General features: G+C 27.2%; 1 protein-coding gene across 1 annotated transcript in view; it reads left to right on the top strand.

The window, feature by feature from the left end:
• The window catches only part of LOC145297499 (protein Wnt-7b-like), a 510,003-nt gene that overhangs the window by 169,748 nt on the left and 328,719 nt on the right, over nt 1–11,536 (top strand). The window lies entirely within an intron of this gene.

The following is an 11,536-nucleotide window of genomic DNA, read 5'->3' as shown; positions in this document are numbered from 1 at the left end:
TAGCATACCAGCACATAATCTTTTTATGTTAATACGAGGAAGATCTTTTGCGTTTTGCCTGCAAAATTATAAAGTCCAAGACCTGTACAGAAAAGAAAACTCTTCATCTCCAAAACTTGTACAATCATAGCTACCCATCGGAAACTCTTCTAAAATTAAAAATGGCTTCCAATTCAAGATTTTCCAACACTAATCATATCTAAATAATTCGGTTGCACTATATTTAGTGACCGCCAATCTGCTTTTTCTAAAGCTTATTAAAATCTATTAAAATCTGTTATTTCTGAACAACTTTTGATTTTACCAGAAAGATAAAACCCTGAAGTTTATTATTTTAAAAGCAGAATAATACAATACTTTTCTGTAATTTTTAATACAATTTTAAGTTTTAAATTTTTCCCAAAAAGAAAAAACGTGTTTGAATCATTTTCCGCCGTATATCAACAAAACATAAACATTTTTAAAGGTTTTTTGAATCAATTAAACAAACTTTTTTATGTCTAACTAAAATTTACTATGATTGGCTATAAGAATATACAAAAATATTAGGATATAATTACCTTATATTTAAATAATATATAATATATACTAATATTTATATTAACTAGGTAATTACCTGATTTTTTGGTAAATTTTTAAAGACAGACTAAGTTACGGAAATCAAAAACGGTCCATAAATTTAGCGGCCAGTAACTATATAGAGTTTTGAGAAACAAGAGTCTTTAAAAGGTCTGAAAGAGAAAGATTAGGACTGGTCAGCTGGGAAACATATAGGCTGGTTTAAGATTAAGACCCCAATGATTATTTCTTAGACTTTTCTGGGGTTTCTATATGTTGGATGACAGGGAACGTATTTCTTTACCGTCTGGCAAAATGGCGGATGAGTTGCATTCTGATTAGTTACATAATAAATCTAACTATAACATCTAATAATGTGCAGTGTCCATTTTTTCAGGCAACAGCAAACACTTAATGGATAATTGTCGATTTCAAGTTTGATATTCATGCGTCGCATGGATTCTTCTGGGCTCTATGGCGGTGCACCTGCTGCACCCTTCCTTTTGTAGGGCTTGGGTGTTATCTTAGTATCGTGTCATCAATCCTTCCCCTAAAAACATCTGAAACGTCCATTTCTTTATGTCTTAATTCCCCAGCAATAAGAAACTAAAGGGGTCTTATTTGCCTGCCTATACGAGGGCAAAGTTAGACACAAGGCCATTTGTTTTATCTGCATTCATCTAGTCCCCCAAATAGAGGCACTTTGATTGAGACAAAAATTAAAATTGACCCATTTAAGAAAACCCGTGTTCCTCTGACTGAGGATTGAACAGATCCTGGTTTAAAGATAGAAGAAAGAAATAAAATGTTATATTTAAAAAAAAAAAAAAGGACGAGAAGTTTGACGGATTTAAAGCATGGGTCATGCGCTTTAATATTTTCACTTAATAAAGTGTTAACGTTAAACACGACTCAATATAATCTTTTCGGCAAGGATTTAAGGTAGAAAATACAAAAGTGAATAGACCTCTAGAAAGTTGCTTTATAAGTCCCCCCTTTTACGGCTGAGGTTTCGCGGGTAAGCATTGCTTACTCTGTGTGGCAAGACTCCCCCTCACACATGGCGAAACAAATAAAATGAAAAAAGTGAATGTCGAAGTTGAATGCAGTGTAATTTACCACTGGACCATAAATGCAAGCCCCTTTCCACGCAAACGTATGCACGCCCGAAAAGGCGAATCTGTTTCTTTTTTTTTTCACACGTTAACGCTCTCCTATTATCATGTCTTTGCTTCGCTTTATCCCCCCTTTCTCTGTTCATACAAATAGATGGTTATTAGAGTGTGTCAAAGAAGGTGGAAAAAAAGAGGAGAGGTGTATTAAGAGAGAATGACTAAACTTTCTATTGATCAGTGGACAGAGATCAGTGGTAAGTATCAAAACTAGAGGTCTTTAAGTTTAGGAGGTCCACGCAATCTAAACTGGTTGTTTTTAGTTGGGGGTCCATTGTGATTGTTTTAGTGTTCTACCAGTAATTATTGCTTTCTATTTCTCTGCGCACCAATCAAGCTCCAACTTCTGTACAAGCGATACAATGTTGCATCCCTGTGCTTGTTGCCCAAGTACTTTAATAGAATATGACAGGATGAAAAAAAAAACACATGCCTCCCTCCTCGTCGAAAATACTCCCGAATAACCCGAAAAGCAGCAAAACCCCATTCATTGAGTATTGTGGTCCCTAGATACCGGGAAGACTTTTACTCAAATACCTTTTTCCTTCGATCTGTCAGGCTTTGGAATTACCTCCCTGTTTCCTGCTCATCTCACTGTATTAACATGCAGAAGTTTAAATGCAATGTGAACAAAAATCTCACAACCCAACTCGTCATAATCTTTGTTAGACAAGATTCCTAATAGTAGCGCATTACGATCAAGTGACATTGAACCTTGTTTTGGGTGAGGAAAAGGAATTTATATATATATATATATATATATATGTGTGTGTGTGTGTGTGTGTGTGTGTGTGTCGATAGATGAAAAAAAGGGCAAACCAAATTATATGTTCATTAATGTTTGATTTCCTGGGGATGATTAGATTAAAGAAAAGAAAATATCATTTGAAAATATAGTGAGTTTGTAATGTGAAAAGGATGTCTATGTTGATGAACATAAAAATTGGTTTGTTCTTTTGTCATCTTTTCATCGGTCTAATAATTTTCCTAATATATATGTATGCATGTATACACTCATATGTGTGTGTGTGTGCATTGAATTAAATTATGCAAATAAACATTTACAAAATTTATTGTTCAGAAACAAGGAATACAATTTAATATTATATATATATATATATATATATATATATATATATATATATATATATACGTAATATCCTGGCTTGAGGTAGTTGAGGTCTAGCTGCACTGATGAGCTGTGAAACAGCGGAACAGTACTGTATGTGGATGACTATATATATATATATATATATATATATATATATATATATATATAGGTAAATATATTGTTTGAATTTCATTCAGAAAAACATAATTTTTTTCAGAACATAAATTTATTTTTTGAATAAAGAATACACTTCAGATTTCTATGCAGGCCCATCTCCTCAGAGGAAAACTGATTAGCAAATATTAAATCTAATTCGAAATAATTTTACTATTTAGCACATACAAAGAAAATATATTAAAAAAAAATAATTCCATCTTTTTATGGGGTATAGATAAAGAAAATATGGTGTCTGGGTATACTCTGGTCATAATCCGAATTCATTCAATAAATGTAAATTTTAGGTAGATTCCAATTTATTGTAAAATACTTTTGGCCCGTAGCGATAATCTGTTGATTATGAAAGTACGAGGTTCATTCCGCCTCATAAACAATGCTAAACACAATACAAAAAACACTAAGATGATCGCATAAAAAAATGCAGTTTTAAAAAGTAAGCGACTTAGTTTCGTATCCAAAACATACCCATATTAGATATAACCCAAGTTAACACATTACAAACCATAAATATTAGTTTCATTAAGTGATATTATCATATATAATCTCTTTGTGGACTAAAACCTTTTCATAACATTTTTAACTTAAACGTTGCCTAAAAATATTTTGACAATCAATACTAAAATGGCTATTTATATTTACATAAATATGATGCTAGGTCTTCTATGGAATTACTTTTCTCCGACATTATACTGTCATTCCTTCTACGTAAATAATTTTCTATTTTTAGGAGTATATGCACGAATAGATTTGATATTGTTTCTGAGAAAGGAAGCAGATCTGTACAAATGTGCCGAAGTTTTGAAATGCTGAAAAAATTGTTTGGTAAGAAAAATCAATATTTAGAATTTGGCAGCAGTTAGAATGGTTAGAAGCATTGACTGTCGTACGGGTAGTCGGGTTTCGATCTTGGCCTGAGGTGGTTTAGTGTATAGCCGCAGTGTTTAGCTGTTATATTGCGAAAAATTACTGTATGTGGATGACTATAACGCCCCCTACCTTGGGTTGCGCATATTGGGAAGTGATATACGAATTATCATTAGTGTATTGAGCAATGCTTTTTGTGTAAACAAATCGAGCTTAGGTTTTCAGACGATGTCAAAACATCGTTAATTCACTAACCGCACAATCAGTAGCTGATTAGCGTAATGGTTAAAAGCCTTGATTGTCGTACGGGTGGTCGGGTTTCGATCCTTGCTTGAAGTAGTTGCCTGTCTAGCCGCACTGATTAGCTGTAATACAGCGAAACAGTACTATATTTGAATGACTATATATATATATATATATATATATATATATGAACATTTACGCATATAAATATATATATACATATATATATAGTCATCCACATACAGTTCTGTTTAGCTGTATCACAGCTCATCAGTGCGACTAGACAAGCAACTATCTAAAGCCAGGATCTAAACCCTACCGCCAAAACGACAGTCGGAGCTTCTAACCGTGGCGCTATTCGGGGAGTGAATTTCGTAAGACGACACACATACATACTATATATATATATATATATATATATATATATATATATATATATATATATATATATATATATATATATATATATATATATATATATATATATTACCGGATGGAGGGTTTACTCAGATACTATTGAAGACACGCCAAATATTTTGTTACGATTTTCCTCAAAGTTGACCATATTTTGGATTTTTGGAAGCATAAAACAGTCATCTTCCTCTATGAAATTCAAACAAAGAAATAAAATATAGTTTCAAGAGAAATAAGTCGCATGTTAAATGAAAACTTGCTTTCGTTTTTAAACACAGCTGATGTTGGTTACAATGTCAGTTAAAGTAAAATGAAAAAATGTAAATTAAAAATTATGTTATATGCAAATGATATGACCACTTGAATGTAGATCCCTTTGGAATAAATCGTGTATATATATATATATATATATATATATATATATATATATATATATATATATATATATTTAGATAGTTGTTGTCTAGTCGCACTGATGAGCTGTGATACAGCGAAACAGAACTGTATGTGGATGACTATATATATATATAGATATATTTATATGCTTAAATGTTCATATATATATATATATATATATATATATATATATATACATATATAGACATGCACCTTTCCTATATATATATATATATATATATATACATTTCCTATATATATATATATATATATATACATACATAGACATGCACCTTTCCTCAGCCATGGATCGAACCTACGACCGTCGTATTGACAGTCGGCAGCTCTCACAATCAGACCACGAATCAGCGATGTAAATGTTTCTCCTCGAGTGTGTATTAAATCCACTCCTGCCCGTCGCAACAGGGCTTTATCGCTTAAATACGCGTCGGATGAAAATATATTACAAAGTGCTCAACCTAAAGAGGAGGGGCTTTAATTGTCATTCACATACAGTACTGTTTCGTTGTATCACAACTCATCAGTATGTGAATTAAAAGTAATCTTTACGGAATATATATATATATATATATATATATATATATATATATATATATATATATATATATATTCTAGAAAATTATTAGACTTAGGAGGGATGAAACCAATTTTTCAAGTACGGTTTTAAACATGTCACTGTTGTCTTACGAAAATAAAATCTACTAAATATTACGTTGAAGATATTTATTTCGATTCAATCAAAAAACATGATTTTAATTGGAGAAACTGTCTACAATGCACTGCTTAAGCTTAATAAATTGGCTTCAAGAAGAAATTGAATTCAAGAGAATATTGATTTATTCGTGTCTACTAGTATTTGGACGATTAATCAGAAATGGGAATAAAAGAAAATCAGAACTTTTGGAGTTATCCGCATCGGGATCGGAAAAATGTGTGCCTGGTTTTTATGCCAAAAACCATTTTTTTAATTATATTTTTCATTCTACTCTTGGTAGTAATAAAAATTAATTAAAATTCATTGCATTTAAACTAACAGTAACTTTAAAATATACAAGTGTCTTCTTGCGTTTTAGAAAATATATTCATATATAACATTTTTTTCTGACGGCAATAGCGAAAAATAACAATTTTATCGTTAAATATTAAAAGATTTATACGGTATCGAAATTGATATCGGTAATTGTATCGGAATCGGACATGTAGTACGGAATCAGTATTTGTATCGGAATCGGGAAAACATATTAACTAGTGTCTAATGAATATAGACCACGTTCGATGAAAATCTGAAAAAACTGTTGAGGCTTTCTCTATATTATTCCCTATTATTAGTTTATTAGTTTAACGGAAACTGGGGGAAAATGTATGAATGGATGTATATACACCAATTGTCATAATTGCCAAAAAGCATGTAATTCTAACAGGGGAAATTTCACTCATTCTTTAGACCCCCTTGCCAAAAGCTAACTAAGAGTAAATTAAATTAACGTTATAATTATCCATACGCCGAGAACTGTAAATCAAATATTTAATAGATGGGTTTATTAGTTTTAGAGTGATTTTTGTACATATAAATAAATAAACATCTACACATAAAATATATCAACATTAAATAGAAATAATTAAACATCGACACATAAATATATAAACATCTAGGCATTATATATATCAACATTTACACAATTAATATATAAACATCTACACATTAAATATATAAACATCTACACAATATATAAATATCTACACATTAAATATATAAACCGCCACACATTAAATATATGAAGATCTACACATAAATATATAAATATCTGCACAATATATAAATATCTACACATTAAATATATAAACAGCTACACATTAAATATATAAACAGCTACACATTAAATATATAAATATCTACACATAAATATATAAACATCTACACAAATATATAAAAATCTACACATAAATATATAGAAAACTACATAATATATAAACATCTACACATAAATATATAAACATCTACACATAAATATATAAAAATCTACACATAAATATATAAAAATCTACAGATAAATATATAGACAACTAAACAATATAGAAATATTTACACATTAAATATATAAACATCTACACATAAATATATAAACATCTACAAATTAAATATATAAACTACACATTAAATATATAAACATCTACACATAAAAATATATAAACATATACACATACAAATATATAAACATCTACACATAAATCATATAAACTACACATTAAATATATAAACATCAACACATAAATATATAAATATGTAAACATTAAATAGAAGTAATTAAACAACGACACATAAATATATAAAAATCTAGACATAATATATATATCAACATTTACATAATTAATATATAAACATCTGCATATTAAATATATAAACATCTACACAATATATAAATATCTACACATTAAATATATAAACCGCCACACATTAAATATATAAACATCTATACATAAAGTATATAAACATCTGCACAATAAATATATAAACATCAACACATTAAATATATAAACACCTACACATTAAATATATAAACATTTACACATTAAATATATAAACATCTACACATTTAATATATAAACATGCACGCATTAAATATATAAACATATACGCATTAAATAATATTAGGATCTACACATAAAATATGTACATATCTATACATTATATATATCAACATATTTTAACATGTTCTATATATCAGCATCTATACATACGAATAAATAAACACCTACACATAAAATATATAAACATCTACGGATAAAATATATTAACATCTACACATAAAATATATAAACATCAAGACAAACTCATATAAAAACATATATGCATAGAATTATATAAACATGTACACATACAAATATATAAACATCAACACATACACGTATATAAACATGTACACATGCAAATATATAAACATGAACACATACAAATATATAAACATATACACATACAAATATATAAACATATACACATAGAAATATATAAACATATACACAGACAAATATATAAACATATACACATACAAATATCTAAACATATACACATACAAATATATAAACATATACACATACAAATATATAAACATATACACATACAAATATATAAACATATACACATACAAATATATAAACATATACACATACACGTATATAAGCATGTACACATACAAATATATAAACATTTACACATACAAATATATAAACATATTACACATACAAATATATAAACATATACACATACAAATATATAAATATGTACACATACAAATATATGAACATCTACACATACACGTATATAAACATGTACACATACAAATATATAAACATGTACACATACAAATATATAAACATGTACACATACAAATATATAAACATATACACATACAAATATATAAACATCTACACATACAAATATATAAACATATACACATACAAATATATAAACATATACACATACAAATATATAAACATATACACATACAAATATATAAACATATACACATACAAATATATAAACATATACACATACAAGTATATAAACATATACACATGCAAATATATAAACATATTACACATACAAATATATAAACATCTGCACATAGAATAATAATAAACATATACACATATAAATATATAAACATATACATTTACAACTATATAAACATACACAGATATAAATGTAAAAGCATACAAGCATATAAAATATATAAACATATAAAGATACGAATCTATAAACATCTACATATAAATATATAAAGCATATAAACATATAAGCATAAAAATATACGAATATATAAAAATAAAAACGTATAAGCATATACACGTACAAATATATAAACATATATACGTATTAAATATATAAATCTATGCGCGCACATATATAACCATACATATATAAATATATAAACTTATACACACAAAATAACTATACAGATACGAATATATAAACTTATGAACGCAAATATATAATCATATATATACAAATATATAAATCTATGCACACAAATATATAATCATATATATATACAAATATATAAATCTATGCACCCAAATATATAATCATATATATATATATATATATATATATATATATATATATATATATATATACAAATATACAAATCTGTGCACACAAATATATAATCATATATATACAAATATATAAATCTATGCACACAAATATGTAATCATATATATATATATACACATATATAAATCTATGCACACAAATATGTAATCATATATATATATATACAAATATATAAATCTATGCACACAAATATGTAATAATATATATATATATATATATATATACAAATATATAAATCGATGCACACAAATATATAATCATATATATATACAAATATATAAATCTATGCACACAAATATGTAATCATACATATACAAATGTATAATTCTATGCACACAAATATATAATCATATATATATATATATAAATATATACACAGATGCACACAAATATATAATCATGTATTTACAAATATATAAACATATACACACAAATATACAATCATGTATTTACAAATATATAAACATATACACACAAATATATAATCATATATATATATATATATATATATATATATAAATATATGAACAGATGCACTTAAAAATATATACATGCATATACAAACATGAAAACACTAGCAGACTGTCCAAACTTGCTCTGTCGTATTTTAATACTCTTAAATATGATATTTTAATTCGTGCAGATATCATAGTTAGTATTATAGGATCAATTAAATCATACTAAATTTATATTAGGGATTCTGAAAGTGAATATGTAAAAAACAATTATGTATGTTCTGCCATCAACTTGAATCAAAACTAAAACATATAATGCTTTAGCCTTCGTCGTTACCGTTTGAGCTATCGTCAGATTGATCAGACAACATTAAAATTTAATCGACCTTAACGTATAAATGTTTATTTTCGCAAGACAAATGCAACTTAAGTCGACTTCCTCTTGCCAAGTTCTTTTTATTATTATTATTATTATTATTATTATTATTATTATTATTATTATTATTATTATTATTATTATTGTGACCCAGTAGCAGATGTATTACAGGATAAAGACCAAATCGAATTTGTTACACAGGTCCAAATTCTCTACATATCATGGTGCAAGCTTGCAGACTAAATATTAGCAGAGGAGTTTGATAGATGTCTTTCTTAAAACAGGCATAGAGACAGACAATTATATATATATATTTATATATATATATATATGATTACTTCATTTAATCACGTAAATTAATATACGAAGATGTAGTTTCATGTAAATCTATCAGTATTTACTTCAACAGTGCTCGATACATAGGTAGGGCTAGGTAGTAAGTTATGAAAATATATATAGCTTAATTGCCATACTATTCTCATAACAAACTATCTCTCTCTCTCTCTCTCTCTCTCTCTCTATATATATATATATATATATATATATATATATATATATATAATTTTCTTTACTTTAATATATTTAAATGGTAATTTAAGAATCATAATACATGGGCACATTATCATCTCAATTGAAATCTCAAATATTTCCGATTTACATGAAAGATTATCCTTAGTTATGTACACCGATTTCTTCAGTACCAGACATTTTATTAGATTTAAAATATTTTGATTGATTTAGCTCAAAATTCAAACAAGAATTCTAGACATAAAACTTTGTATGTAATTAATTTTTGGTTTAGTTTTTGTAGAAAAAAATCCAAGAGACTGCTCAATTATGTAATAATTAGTGAATAATATTTATTTATTAATATTGCATTGTTATCCGTCAAATGAAAATGATTGCATCGGTTTCAAGCCTGGTGTTGTTTAAAATAAAACTCACTTACAATATCCCGCCTTGTTTAAAGACTTGATAAGCTCAAGTGGCAATCTTGGAGAATTGTACTATTTTTGTGTTATTATTTCATGTATTTATTTTTTCTCTCCTTTGGACAATAAAATTAGTGGATATGAATTTTAAAAATGTAACGAAGAGACAGGAAATAAAATATACTGTAGTTTGCTATATTTATGACGCTTATTATAGATATATTTTCTGTATTTATGACGCTTATTATTATTATTTTATTATTTTTTTACTAGCGTTCACATCCTAACAAAGCATATCGCCACTTGGACGTTACGGGCTACTATTGACAACCATGGATAACAAGATATTAGCTTCCGTTACATTTAAACTTCTGCATATCAGTACAGTCAAGGAAGCAGATAGCAGGACGGGAGAAAGTTTTTTGGTATTCAGGGATCTCAACAGTGAATGGGTTTGACTTTGCTGCTAATATTATAGATATATAATGCTGTAATATTCATGATGCATATCACACACACACACACACACATATATATATGTAACTACTTAATTTACTCACATAAAATTAATATACGAAAGTATAGATTTATGCGTAAACTTTAAGTATTTACTTCAAAAGTGCTCAATACGTAGGTAGAGCTAGTTAGTAAGTTATAAAATGTATATGGCGATTAAGCTACACTTTATATATATATATATATA

The sequence above is a fragment of the Euprymna scolopes genome, chromosome 18, assembly GCF_053919585.1.
Source record: "Euprymna scolopes isolate OS-2025 chromosome 18, ASM5391958v1, whole genome shotgun sequence".
Classification (NCBI taxonomy): Eukaryota; Metazoa; Mollusca; class Cephalopoda; order Sepiida; family Sepiolidae; genus Euprymna; species Euprymna scolopes.
The sequence above is the reverse complement of the archived record's forward strand: the minus strand, read 5'-3'. Positions and strand labels throughout refer to the sequence as shown.